This window comes from Anomaloglossus baeobatrachus, chromosome 2 (assembly GCF_048569485.1).
Source record: "Anomaloglossus baeobatrachus isolate aAnoBae1 chromosome 2, aAnoBae1.hap1, whole genome shotgun sequence".
Lineage (NCBI taxonomy): Eukaryota > Metazoa > Chordata > Amphibia > Anura > Aromobatidae > Anomaloglossus > Anomaloglossus baeobatrachus.
Genome location: NC_134354.1, coordinates 563,857,298 through 563,870,672, shown reverse-complemented (window position 1 = coordinate 563,870,672; position 13,375 = coordinate 563,857,298). Strand labels below are relative to the sequence as shown.

The following is a 13,375-nucleotide window of genomic DNA, read 5'->3' as shown; positions in this document are numbered from 1 at the left end:
TGTCATTGGCGATTTTTGTTTCAGTAGCTAATTTTGCTTGTTTGATTTCTTTTTTACATTTCGTATAAAGATATCAATAGGAAATGTAAAAAAGAAATCAAACAAGCAAAATTAGCTACTGAAACAAAAATGGCCAATGACATTAAAATAAATCCCAAAATCTTTTATAAATACATTAATTGTAACAGGGTTGGTGCCTCAGGATTGGAGGATTGCTGATGTGGTACCGATATTTAAGAAAGGTAAGAGGGTAGATCCAGGCAACTACCGTCCAGTAAGCCTGACATCAGTAGTATGCAAAGTTTTTGAGGGCATTTTAAGGGATGACATGCAAAAATATATTGCAGAAAATAATATGATAACTGACAAACAGCATGGATTCATGAAAGATAAGTTGTGTCTAACCAACCTGTTGGGGTTCTATGAGGGGGTAAGTTCAAACCTGGATATTGGTAATGCAGCTGATGTGATTTATTTGGACTTTGCAAAGGCATTTGATACTGTACCACATAATAGCCTTATACTAAAGCTCCAGAAGCAAGGACTAGGGGACACAATATGCAACTGGGTAAGGAATTGGCTAAAAGATAGGAAACAAAGAGTAGTCATAAATGGTACATTCTCTAAATGGGCTATAGTCAGCAGTGGGGTGCCGCAGGGATCTGTGCTTGGACCGATTCTTTTTACTCTCTTTATTAATGACCTTGTGGATGGGATTGATAGTACAGTGTCAGTCTTTGCCGATGACACCAAACTATGTAGGATATTAAAAACTGACCTGGATAGTACAATATTACAAAACGATCTGGATAAGATGTCAGAATGGGCAGATACTTGGCAAATGAGATTTAATGTTGATAAATGTAAAGTAATGCACCTAGGACGGAGTAATCCTATAGCTGCGTATACATTAAATGGAAGTAAACTCGGGACTACAGAACAGGAGAAGGACTTGGGTATTCTCATTACAAATAAGCTGAGCAGCAGCACTCAATGTCAAGCAGCAGCTGCTAAAGCAAACAAGATTTTAGGGTGTATAAAAAGAGAGATTAGATCCCGTGATCCCAACGTATTGTTACCCCTCTATAAATCACTTGTAAGGCCACATCTGGAATACGGGATCCAGTTTTGGGCTCCACATTTTCAAAAAGGACATTCAGAAGTTAGAGTCAGTTCAAAGGCGGGCAACTAGACTATTACAAGGAATGGAAGGCCTCCCATATGATGACAGGTTGAAAAAGTTAGATATGTTAAGCTTAGAAAAAAGACGTCTCAGAGGAGATCTCATTTATATGTATAAATACATGTGTGGTCAATATAAAGGACTGGCACATGACTTATTTCTTCCAAAGACAGTATTAAGGACCAGGGGGCACTCACTGCGAGTGGAAGAAAAGCGATTCCTACACCTAAATAGGAAAGGGTTCTTTACAGTTACAGCGGTCAGACTGTGGAATACACTACCACAAGAGGTAGTAATGGCAGATACTATAACAGCTTTTAAAAAAGGGCTGGATGATTTCCTCAGTACACAAAACATTGTTGGTTATAAAGGACTTAGTGACTAAATGTAGAACTGGTGGAGGAAGGTTGAACTAGATGGACCTAGGTCTTTTTTCAACCTAAGTAACTATGTAACTATGTAACTATCAAGTTTGGACTCATCAGACCAAAGCCCAAATTTCCACTGGTCTAATGCCCATTCCTTGTGTTCTTTAGCCCAAACAACTCTCTTCTACTTGTTGCCTGTCCTTAGCAGTGGTTTCCTAGCAGCTATTTTACCTTGGAGGCGTGCTGCACAAAGTCTCCTCTTAACAGTTGTTCTAGAGATGTGTCTGCTGCTAGAATTCTGTGTGGCATTGACCTGGTCTCTAATCTGAGCTGCTGTTAACCTGCGATTTTGGAGGCTGGTGACTCGGATAAACTTATCCTCCACAGCAGAGGTGACTCTTGGTCTTCCTTTCCTTGGGCGGTCCTCATGTGAGCCAGTTTCTTTGTAGCATTTGATGGTTTTTGCCACTGCACTTGGGGACACTTTCTAAGTTTTCCCAATTTTTCGGACTGACTTACCTTCATTTCTTAAAGTAATGATGAACACTCGTTTTTCTTTACTAAGCTTCTTTTTTCTTGCCATAATACAAATTCTAACAGCCTATTCAGTAGGACTATCAGCTGTGTATCCACCAGACTTCTACACAACACAACTGATGGTCCCAACCCCATTTATAAGGCAAGAAATCCCACTTATTAAACCTGACAGGGCACACCTGTGAAGTGAAAACCATTTCCAGTGACTACCTCTTGAAGCTCATCAAGAAAATGCCAAGAGTGTGCAAAGCAGTAATCAAAGCCAAGGGTTGACTACTTTGAAAAACCTAGAATATAAGACATATTTTCAGTTCATTCACAATTTTTTGTTAAGTATTGCATTCCACATGTGTTAATCCATAGTTTTGATGCCCTCAATGTGAATCTACAATTTTCAGTCATGAAAATAGAGAAAACTATTTGAATGAGAAGGTGTGTCCAAACTTTTGGTCTGTACTGTGTGTGTGTGTGTGTATATATATATATCTATATATATATATATATATATATATATATATATATATATATATATATAGATATATATATATATATATATATCTAAAGAGTTTCCAGCACTGTCCCCATTGAAAAGAGTATGTACAATATATAAAAATAATTTTTACTGAAAGGTAAACACAATTTATTTTTTTTAGCTGTCGATTGCTGTCGTGAAAATAGATAAATAAATGAGCATAGTGTACCCAGGATGCCAGGCATGGGTCGGATTCTTCTAGATTGTCACGGGTGGGAATGGCTGTGTCCGATGTCTGGCTCCAGTGAGAGTGAAAAGCACATGGCTGTGGTTGTGCAGGGGATTAACGTGGACATTCATTACTATTTCCCTGTAGTTATAGGTTAGTGGTGTGCACCCTGATGTTGGTGTAGAGAAGCAAGAGAGACAGGAGACAGTTCAACAGTAAAACAAGTTGACTTTTACTTCAGACAACAGCCGCAAGGTACACAGCCATAGATTTATTTTACTCACTTATGTAGCACTATTAATTCCTCAGCGCTTTACAGATGTAATCATCACTGTCCTCTTGGGGCTCACAATTTAAATTCAATATAATTATGACCATTGGAGTGTGGGTTGAAACCGGAGAACCAGGTGGAAACCCATGCAAACACAGGGAGAACATACAAACTCTTTGCATATGTTGTCCTTAATGGGATTTGAACCCAGGAACCAAGGAGACAACATTCCAGAAACGGGCACCTGGTGGCGGATGCAGGGAAAAGGTACATAAATGGTGTGATATTCATTAAGTGCAAACAGAGCCTATTTTGCTGTCCAAGTTGACACAACAAAAGTTTTCTTCTGTCCCACTACACTGTGTGCAGAATTATTAGGCAAATGAGTATTTTGATCACATGATAATTTTTATACATGTTGCCCTACATCAAGCTGTATAGGCTTGAGATCCAACTACCAATTAAGTAAATCAGCTGATGTGGATCTCTGTAATGAGGAGGGGTGTGATGTAATAACATCAACACCCTATATAAGGTGTGCTTAATTATTAGGCAACTTCATTTCTTTTGGCAAAATGGGTCAGAAGAGAGATTTGACGGGCTCTGAAAAGTCCAAAATTGTGAGATGTCTTGCAGAGGGATGCAGCAGTCTTGAAATTGCCAAACCTTTGAAGCGTGATCACCAAACAATCAAGCGTTTCATGGCAAATAGCCAACAGGGTCGCAAGAAGCGTGTTGGGCAAAAAAAGGCGCAAAATAACTGCCCATGAATTGAGAAAAATCAAGCGTGAAGCTGCGAAGATGCCATTTGCCACCAGTTTGGCCATATTTCAGAGCTACGTTACTGAAGTATCAAAAATCACAAGTTGTGCCATACTCAGGGACATGGCCAAGGTAAGGAAGGCTGAAAGACGACCACCTTTGAAAAAGAAACTTAAGATAAAATGTCAAGACTTGGCCAAGAAATATATCAAGACTGATTTTTCAAAGGTTTTATGGACTCATGAACTGAGAGTGACTCTTGATGGGCCAGATGGATGGGCTAGAGGCTTGATCAGTAAAGGGCAGAGAGCTCCACTCCGACTCAGATGCCAGCAAGGTGGAGGTTCAGTACTGGTATGGGCTGGTATCATCAAAGATGAACTTGTGGGACCTTTTTGGGTTGAGGCTGGAATGAAGCCCAACTCCCAGACCTACTGCCAGTTTCTGGAAGACAACTTCTTCAAGCAGTGGTACAGGAAGAAGTCGGTATCGTTCAAGACAAACATGATTTTCATGCAGAACAATGCTCCATCACATGCATCCAACTACTCCACAGCGTGGCTGGCCAGTAAAGGTCTAAAAGATGAAAAAATAATGACATGATCCCCTTGTTAACCTGATCTGAACCCCATAGAGAAGCTGTGGTCCCTCATAAAATGTAAGATCTACAGAGAGGGAAAACAGTACACCTCTCGGAACAGTGTCTGGGAGGCTGTGGTGGCTGCTGCATGCAACGTTGATCGTAAACAGATCAAGCAACTGACAGAATCTATGGATGGTAGGCTGTTGAGTGTCATCAAAGTGGCTATATTGGTCACCAATTTTTTGGAGTTTTTTTTTTGCATGTCAGAAATGTTTATTTCTAAATTTTGTGCAGTTATATTGGTTTACCTGGTGAAAATAAGCAAGTGAGATGGGAATATATTTGGTTTACATCAAGTTGCCTAATAATTCTGCACAGTAATAGTTACCTGCACAAACAGCTATCCTCCTAAGATAGCCAAATCTAAAAAAAAAAACCACTCCAACTTCCAAAAATATTAAGCTTTGTTATTTATGAATCTTTTGGGTTGATTGAGAACATAATTGTTGATCAATAATAAAAAAAATCCTATAAAATACAACTTGCCTAATAATTCTGCACACAGTGTAGAGTGGCATTCTCCAGCAGACCACAAATTCCCTGCTCCCTCTAACCTTCATGTGTTGTAGGATGCCTGTATTCCTAATTGCTTTATGAGGGGACCCACCTACAGGCCCATGCTCCTCCTGTGTCCACAGCTTTGGGTTTCTGGTAGGCTAAAGGCGCTCTGCTGACCAAGGCATTCCATCTGCCTAAAGGGTGCTAGTTCTTAGTTTATCTTACAGTTTTTTTTTCACACCAGTCCATTCCCATACAGTCCGCTGGAGAGGGGGTTGGAGATCCTCTAACGTTTTCTGGCATGTGCACTCACTGATCTTCAACTGTGCTCTGACAAAACACTGGGGTAATGGCCAATGGATGGAGTGCTAAGACTCCATCCACCATGCTATTGTCCTAGCAACAGGCTTAGAGAAAAGCTTAACTACTTATTACATGAGATATTATAATATTCCTACAAAAAATAGTGCAAAACCTCTATATAATGTTATATAATAGCAGCAAACAATATGGTTATACTCAACTCTGTGGTATTACACGTCTTTAGACTGGTCTGTATTTATACCTTGTGAACAACGCATGCTTGGTAAAGATCATAAAAACAGTAGTAAATAAATAGGTCCATACCTCTGGAAACATAAAGGTATGTACACATGATATCTTTTTAATGTGGGCACACGAGCCATGCTCTTCATGAGGAAATTCTGACTTTTTTTTCTCTGAAACATATTTTGCATCATTTTTTGGTCATTTACTGGGCAACCAAATCAATGTTTTTGGCAGTCGTTGGATTTTTATATTTGTTTTCCAGCATTTTTGTGGTATTTGTTTTATTTTTTTAATTCTATTCAACAATAAGAAACCGCTAGCAGTTTTTAAACATAAATGCTGGTAAAATGCTCAAAAACATACCCAACGTCTTCCGGGTACCTTTTGAACCTTCCTGTTGACTTACACTAGAAAGTAAAGAACGTGTTCACAGTGGAAAATATTTGAAGAATGGCCAGCCCACCACTTACATATACTTGACATCTTTGGAAACCTGAAGGTGTTAAAATAGGCTCAAATACCTAACACATGAATAGCAAGTCGTTTTTACATAAAAATGCATATGTTCATTCTCTGAGCATTTGGTTAATGCTTTTTCAGGAAGTATTTTGGAGAACAATCTAAAAATAAATTCTTGTGTGCACATTAGATATGAGCGAACCCCCAGCGGCTCGGTTCACCGGGCCAAACAAGGGGTGTGCTCACAAAGCTTTATTGAACCGAACCCAAACCTTTATGCGAGGATTTATACCTTTAACTCAGATGACCTCCTAACGACAACCCTGTGACACCCCTAGTAGCGCTGGTGTTGCGGTGGTGTTGTCAGGCGGTCATCTGAGTTTATTAGATACTCCTTTGACCTCCTAATGTCACTGCACACACACTGCTGGATAATCACTGGCGATACTGTTGCTTCCGGGTTCACAACTACTACATCGGCAATGGAGTCGGTAACGTCTAAATCCCAGTAGCTAGAAGGACCTTTGTTGATGTCATGCCCATGTGACCAGAAGGGGAGGGGCCTCCACCAACATAGCTGATATGAAGAAGCAACATTATTTTTCCAAGTCCACCTGGGCATCCAGTTGATTATAATATAATCTGTGGTCTGGGGGTAAGACTCCCAGACAGGGGGAGGCAGGGGGGGGCGAATGAATATGGTGGATGTGATGCTCGTATCGAGCCTATATCAAAGAGGTTCGCTCATCTGTAGTGCACATACCCTTTGGCGATCTTAAAAAAAGAAACAAAAAACTCAATGCTTTCAGGAGAAAAAAATAAAAAATTAACCACATTGACTTGGGCCTCTATAAGTTTGGTGATTCCATAATTTTTTACCAAGGGTTGTGCAACAGTTTGTAAAATACAAAGTACTATGTGTATGTTATACACTATTAATATATCAATATTTCAAATCAATTCAAATAGACCGAGGCAAAAATCAGCGGCTTTTACAAAATGTCACAGGAATAACTTTTACAGCCATGTAACCAAAGAAGGAAAATATTTTTATGCTTTGACAAACTGTAGCTGTCTTTTTGTGGCATTTCTTATCCCAGAGGATTTAAACATGACATTGCTTTTTCATACTACAGATAAAGAGAAGATCATACTGTCAATTCAACTGCATCTTTCTTCACCAAGGGAATTCCATTACTGCATGAATGAATCAATAACTATCCTCATTTCAACAATTATTTTCAGCATCAGACTTCTACTCAGACCAGAGAAATCGGAATTTTAGGTGAGGAAGTGCAAAGAATATGTAAGTAATTCTAAACAAACATGAGTTTACAAAGATAATTTTCTGCCATTATATGGCTCTATTTCTTGTTCAGTTATATACAGGGAACTAAGAGGGTCTTCACGATCATATGAATATGAAATTTTCTTATTATTTTTGAAAGGCTACTCCTATATTCTAAGATGGTAATACTAGGATGCTGCTTGTTAAGACAAGCACCCTTGGTTGCCCTCGTTCTGTTGATAAATCTTTTGTCTTTTACCAGGGGCATACATAGAAATCATGGAGACCCATTGCAGAAGTTGTAATTGGGCTCGACCTGCCACTCTCTACCCCACCTCAATAAATAGATAAATACATTTTAGTCTGGGTCTCATAAAACATATCTCCCAACTTTACAGCCATTACAAAGTAATTGTCCTCCTATTGAAGCCCATAGCTTCCCCATTCATTGCACATACAAGTATAAAGTTTGATGCCAACAAAAATGCCCCACAAACACTGTATGATACCTTCACAGTGAATTCCTCCACACGCACAGTATGATGACCCTACTATATCACCCACTTAACTACTCCTGCAAAGTATGGTGACCCAAACACAGCATGACACCCAACTGAGACCCCCATACAGCGGTCCATACAGTATAATGGACCTGCAAGCAGTTTAATAACCCTCATACCGCTTCACACTATATAATTAGGGATGATCGAATACCTCAAATATTCAGCTTCGCGAATATTTTCCGAATAGGTCGCCACTATTCGACTATTCGCGAATATTCGATGCGCAATGTAAGTCTATGAGAAACCGAATAACAACTATTCAGAACTATTCGGGCTTCCCATAGACTTACATTGCGCATTGAATATTCGCATAGCGGCAACCTATTCAGAAAATATTCGCAAAGCTGAATATTTGAAGTATTCGATCATCCCTATATATAATGTTCCCCACTAGCCCATCAAACAGTATAATGGTCACATACAGCCCTCCGTTCAGTATCATGGACCCCACACAAAACTTCAAACTGTATAATTGCTTGCAAACAGTGTTAATGGCCCTCGGCCTCCACATAGCTCTCCAAATATTACAATGGCCCCCACATAGCATTCAATATAGTATTATGCGCCCTCATTTTCTGCAAGTCTAGACAGTGGGAAGCAGTGTGCTCCTGCTTCACAATATGGGACAAACCCTATAACTTCTCAGCTCAAAAATTCTATGCTAATTTCAAAATATATTTTTAACCTTCGTCCGGCTGAATAGGTACAATTGTAACTATTCCCTTTTTAAATTGCAATAATTTTTTTTTTTTTCGAAAAGCCGTAGAGGGCTGAAATTTCGTGACATCTCAGCAGTTTTGGTCCAGAATATATTGGCCAAATTTCAATAAAATATCTCCACCCCCTTCCGATATAAGGGGTCGAGAAATTTTGGCAAAATTATGCAGCCTGACAAAGGTTAAAGGTAGGTGGAATTCTATTATTTTTCTTTTTACACATCCCACACTTCCCTGTATAAAACACATAAAGCACTAAAGCTTGATTACCTGTAGCCACCAGTGGGGGAAGTTATATCATGTTACAACTGAGTTCAATGGGATGAATATAAATCTGTATGCAGTAGTGATGGCTGCAATTAAAGGGAATCCCTTTGGGTTTCTTATTGGTAAGGCCTTTATAATATGTAGCCATGGGACTGCCGGAGGGAGCCCTCAAATCGGGACAGTCCCGCAGAATAGGGACGGTTGGGAGGTATGGTGATGGCTGCAATTAAAGGGAATCCCTTAGGGTTTCTTATTGGTAAGCCCTTTATAATATGTAGCACAGTGGTACATTTTGTCCTTTTGCACTTAACAATTTATTTTGATTACTAGTGGTTCATCAGGCTATAATTTGCCTTATATCTTTAATATCACTGGATCATCAGTTTTTACTGGTGACTAGAGATGAGCGAACTGGTCCCGGTTCGGCTCGAGGTCGGTTCGCCGAACGGAGCTCCCGTTCGAGTTCGGTTCGTCGAACGTTCGACGAACCGAACTCGAACCAATAGGCTATAATGGGAGGCAATAACAAACACATAAAAATGCATGATAAATGTACACAAACAGTTAATAAACACTGACATAACACTTACCGGTCCCCGCGATCCCTTCTGCACTCTGTCTCCTGCCGCTATTCCATCCGATGATCACTGAATCCTCCCGGCGACCGGCACTGCCAGCAGAGATGCAGGACCTATCGTGACGTCAAAATAGCCATGTGACCAGTCACGTGGCTATTATCTCATTGGCTACAGACTGGTTACATGACTATGACGCGTCATGTAGGACCTGCGAGTGCATCTCTCCGGTACACGGGGCACATATGTGTATCGCCGTGTACCGGCGACATGCTCTAGCACACGGTCGACTCCCCGTTCCGTTAGGGACCGGCTGACACAGCCGGTCATTAACGGAGATCACCGTTGCCATAGCAACGCAGTTACCGGTGACGTCACCGCTAACCGCGGCTCCGAGAGCACCATTGCTATGGTAACGCGTCTGTCAGCGTTACCGCTGTTACCGCTGACAGCCAGCACTGATCACTCACGGAGTGAAGGCTGCACGATTGTAGTGAGCATTGTAGTGAGGATGAGGTTCCCCAGCCCCAAGTGATGAGCTGGTGAACCTCATCCTTCCTCACTACAATCGTCACTACTACTACACTAGAAAGAAGACAGAAGAGCAGGATCGTGGAGGGCTGACAGGGGGTAATAAAGATGGAGTCTCTAATGTGTCTGTGTATTTATTTCTATTAAAGTATTTTTTCTCTGTGTGGTGTTTTTTTTTAACCCTTTATTGGAGATTCTTAATGGCCGGGTCAAACGTGCCTGACATTAAGAATCTCTGGCTTAATACTGGCTAGTAAAACAAAGCCAGTATTAACTCATGATTACCCAACAAGCCACCCGGCTCCAGGGCTGTTGGAAGAGTTGGATACAGCGCCAGATGATGGCGCTTCTATGAGAGCGCCATTTTCTGGGACGGCTGCGGACTGAAATCCGCAGCAGAGGCGCCCAGAAACCTCGGGCTAGCCTGTGCTGAGGATTCCAATCCCCAGCTGCCTAGTTGTACCCGGCTGGACACAAAAATGGGGCGAAGCCCACGTCATTTGTTTTTTAATTATTTCATGAAATAAGTGAAATAATTAAAAAAAAACGGGTTTCCCTATATTTTTGGTTCCCAGCCGGGTACAAATAGGCAACTGGGGGTTGGAGGTAGCCCGTGGCTGCCTGCTGTGCCTGGCTAGCATACAAAAATATGGCGAAGCCCACGTCATTTTTTTTCATGGGCAAAAAAATTCTGCATACAGTCCTGGATGGAGTATGCTGAGCCTTGTAGTTCTGCAGCTGCTGTCTGCTCTTCTCCAGACAGACAGCAGCTGCAGAACTACAAGGCTCAGCATACTCCATCCAGGACTGTATGCAGAAGTGTTTAGCCCCCTGAAAAAATTATGTGGGCTTCGCCATATTTTTGTATGCTAGCCAGGTACAGCAGGCACGTACGGCTGCCCCCAACCCCCAGTTGCCTATTTGTACCCGGCTGGGAACCAAAAATAAAGGGAAGCCCTTTTTTTATTATTTCATGAATTTCACAACAAGGCAGCTGGGGATTGGAATCCGCAGCACAGGTTGGCCTGAGCTTTCTGGGCCCCACTGCTGCGAATTGCAGTCTGCAGCCGCCTCAGAAAATGTCACTTTCATAGAAGCACCATCTTTTGGCGCTGTATCCAACTCTTCCAGCACCTGCCTGCTATACCTGGCTAGCATACAAAAATATGGCGAAGCGCACGTCCTTTTTTTGTAGTTTTTTGGCAAAAAAAATAAAAAATGCTTCCCTGGATTTTCCATTGCCAGTGAAGGTAACATCAAGCAGTGGGGGTTAGCAGCCAGTAGCTGCTTGGATTACCCTTAGCTAGCAATACAAAAAATGCAGCAGGAGCCCATATATATTTTTTTTAATTATTTATTTAAATAACTAAAAACAAAATGGGCTTCCCTGTATTTTGATTGCTGGACATCACAGTGCTGTAAAAATAAATCTTTAAAAAAATGACGTAGCGCTCCGCGGTATTTTTGATTCTCAGCGCAGATAAAGCAGACAGCTATGGGTTGCCACCCCCATCTGCCTGCCGTTACCTTGGTTGGCAATCAAAATACAGGGAAGCCCATTAATTTTTTCTATTTAAAAAATAGTTAAAAAAAAAATGACGTTGGGTCCCCCCATTTTTGATAGCCAGCTACGGTAAAGCAGAGGGCTGTAGCCTGAAAACCACAGCTGGCAGCTTCACCGTGGTTGGGGATCCAATGTGGAGGTCCCCTCAGGCTCTTTTTTATAATTATTTTATAAATATTAATAATTACACAATAAAAGTAGGGTCCCCCCCAAATTGGATCACCAGCCAAGGTAAAGCGGACAGCTGTGGTCTGGTATTCTCAGGGTGGGAAGGTCCATAGTTATTGGGCCTTCACAGCCTAAAAATAGCAGGCCGCATGCACCCCAGACGTGGCGCATCCACTAGATGCGCCAATCCTGGCGCTTCACCCCAGCTCATCCCGTGCCCTGGTGCAGTGGCAAACGGGGTAATAAATCGGGTTGATACTAGCTGTAAAGTCACCTGAGATCAAGCCCAGCAGTTTGTGATGTCATGGCGTCTATTAGATACCCAACATCATAAACTGTCAGTACTAACAAAAAAAAAAAAATCGACAAAAGAAATTTATTTGAAAAAACAGTCCCCAAAACATTTCGTCTTTCACCAATTTATTGTAAGAAAAAAAATAAAGGGGTCCCACGACGACTCTGGACCGTCTAGAATATGGGGGGGAGACACTCAGGGAACGTATCCCCCATTTTCTAGGAGTGCAGACCCTTCATGTGAGGAGTGTGGGTGCAATGAATCTGCACTCACTCTTCTCGGGTCCACAGCAGCAGAGTCCATGTCGTAATGGTTGCTACCAAAGCTGCAATGCCCTGCTCATGAGGTAAGGGCATGCCTAATCAGGAGAACTACTGTAGAGGAAGCTCTGCTCACTGGTATATAGGTGCTCAGAGGTAATAATAGATAAAATTAGTGAGTAACCTCGGCACTCTAAATCTCCCAGACTAAGTCAGTAAGTCACAACGGATAGTAATGCAAAATCACTCTTTATTGGTCCGTATTAAGAAAAAAAATTTTTTTGATAAGCATATATGTTTTTGTCCAAAACAAGTTACAAATGACGTTTCGGCCTGAGCCTTCGTCAGATTGGACTTATCTGCATGTAATCATGAAAAATGACAATAATCAGTATCACATAAGAGTGAGAGAACAATAACATAAACTCGAACAATGTAGAGGTACAATTGGGATGCAGCAAAAAAATTGCAACACAGCAAGAAATGAAACACATGATACAAATGTCATAATACAGTACAAGGACAATATAGTAATGACAAATATGGGGTCAGAGTAGGCTTAGACAGCTCTGGTACGAAAGAGATGTCAATCATAAAGTAACATGTGCAGTAGGTGTAGAGCTACAGTATGCATGGCAGAGCTAATGGGTAGACCGACCATAGAAAAAGTGTAGAAAAAGTGGAGAAAAAAATGTAGAAAAAGTGGAGAAAAAATGTAGAAAAAGTGGAGAAAAAGTGGAGAAAAAGTGGAGAATAAGTGGAGAAAAAAATGGAGAAAAAAATGGAGAAAAAGTGGAGAAAAAGTGGAGAAAAAGTGGAGAAAAAGTGGAGAATAAGTGGAGAAAAAAATGGAGAAAAAAATGGAGAAAAAGTGGAGAAAAAGTGGAGAAAAAATGGAGAAAAAGTGGAGAAAAAGTGGAGAAAAAGTGGAGAATAAGTGGAGAAAAAATGGAGAAAAAAAATGGAGAAAAAGTGGAGAAAAAGTGGAGAAAAAAATGGAGAAAAAAATGTAGAAAAAGTGGAGAAAAAGTGGAGAAAAAGTGGAGAATAAGTGGAGAAAAAAATGGAGAAAAAAATGGAGAAAAAGTGGAGAAAAAGTGGAGAAAAAGTGGAGAAAAAGTGGAGAAAAAGTGGAGAATAAGTGGAGAAAAAATGGAGAAAAAAAATGGAGAAAAAG

The 13,375-nt window shown here is 40.9% G+C and overlaps 1 protein-coding gene and 1 long non-coding RNA gene across 2 annotated transcripts in view; one reads left to right on the top strand and one right to left on the bottom strand.

Annotated features, from left to right (window-relative positions):
* ITGBL1 (integrin subunit beta like 1) overlaps nucleotides 1–13,375 on the bottom strand; it is a 595,662-nt gene that overhangs the window by 162,730 nt on the left and 419,557 nt on the right. The gene's annotated exons all lie outside the window — the stretch shown is intronic.
* Nucleotides 2,944–13,375, top strand: part of LOC142290393 (uncharacterized) — a 259,883-nt gene continuing 249,451 nt past the window's right edge. Inside the window, exons 1-2 of the long non-coding RNA XR_012750289.1 lie at nucleotides 2,944–3,044; nucleotides 7,108–7,256. This is a non-coding gene — a long non-coding RNA (uncharacterized LOC142290393). The remainder of the gene's footprint in view (nucleotides 3,045–7,107; nucleotides 7,257–13,375) is intronic.